The following is a 1,268-nucleotide window of genomic DNA, read 5'->3' as shown; positions in this document are numbered from 1 at the left end:
AAATAAAATAAAATAATAGCTATTAAAAAAACTATAGGCCAATCTTAGAAACAAAATAATATCAAGAAGAATTTAGCAAGTATAGAACACATAGTCACATCCATTGGGATTATTAAAAAAATACATGGCTGGTTTGACACAAAAAAATCAGTTACTATAATCTGTCATATTAACAAGAGGGATCAAATGATAACCTCAATTTAAAAATTAGATAAACTTCAACATGTTCATAAGAAAAACTTTCAGCACAAAATATGGGTAAAAAAGAACATCCTTATCTTCCTTATGAAAAGAAAGGAAGAGAAAAGAAGTCTACAGGAAACATCCAGCTTGCTGGTGACACATTGCAATCGTTCACTTCGAGATCATGAACAGGGGCCAGGGAGATGGCTCAGTGGAATAAGTGCTTCCCTGGCAAGTGTAAGGGTCTGAGTTCAATCCCTGGTTCTGCCAAAAAAATAAAAAATAAAAAGAACTGGCTTCGAGATCATGAACAAAGCTCAGAGACCTTAGACCACTTCCGTTCAGACTTTGCTGTTTCACTGTAAAGTAAGGAAAGACAGAGGAAGAAAAAATACAAAAGTTGAAAACAAGTAAAGAAAGATGCCATTTTCCACATAAAATACAAATATGCTAGAAAAGAAGACAACAAATAAATTTATAGACTTAATAGACTTTACCAAGATTGTTGGGTGTAATACCCATTCACAAAGTAAAGAGCATTTTTTTAAAACCAGCAACAACCTGGACCACATGCTATGCTGGCCCTGCCCCTGGGCACACTGAGCCACCACTGAGACCTGGTGTGGTGGCGCAAGCCTGTAATCCAGTGCTGGGGAGACTGAGACAGGAGGATCACTACGAGTCCAAGCTGAGTAGTGAGACCCTGTACCAACTACATTAAAAAATAAAAATAAAAACAATAAAACCCAGCAACAAACAGAAAATCGAAACAATTTTAAGATATCACATCCACCATTGTCAAGAGCACTAGATACTCGGGAATAAAGCTAACTTAAAACATGGGTGATGTTTACAGGAAATTTTAAACTTTATTGAACGACATAAAAGAAATCAAAGGATCTGTAGGAATCCAGTGTATTCATGGAATAAGAGATTTAGCATTTAATGATCTCTGTTCTCCTCAAGCTTATTTTAGAGGTTCAACTAAATCCTGATTCAAAAATAGTTACAGAAAGGTCTTGTGTGTGTGTGTGTGTGTGTGTGTGTGTGTGTGTGTGTGTGTGAGAGAGAGAGAGAGAAAGAGA

At 36.2% G+C, this 1,268-nt stretch overlaps 1 protein-coding gene across 4 annotated transcripts in view; it reads right to left on the bottom strand.

The window, feature by feature from the left end:
* The window catches only part of Cfap65 (cilia and flagella associated protein 65), a 37,585-nt gene that overhangs the window by 30,081 nt on the left and 6,236 nt on the right, over positions 1-1,268 (bottom strand). The gene's annotated exons all lie outside the window — the stretch shown is intronic.

Source organism: Octodon degus, unplaced genomic scaffold (genome assembly GCF_000260255.1).
Source record: "Octodon degus isolate 3935 unplaced genomic scaffold, OctDeg1.0 scaffold00096, whole genome shotgun sequence".
NCBI lineage: Eukaryota > Metazoa > Chordata > Mammalia > Rodentia > Octodontidae > Octodon > Octodon degus.
This window is presented reverse-complemented; position numbering and strand designations above follow the sequence as displayed.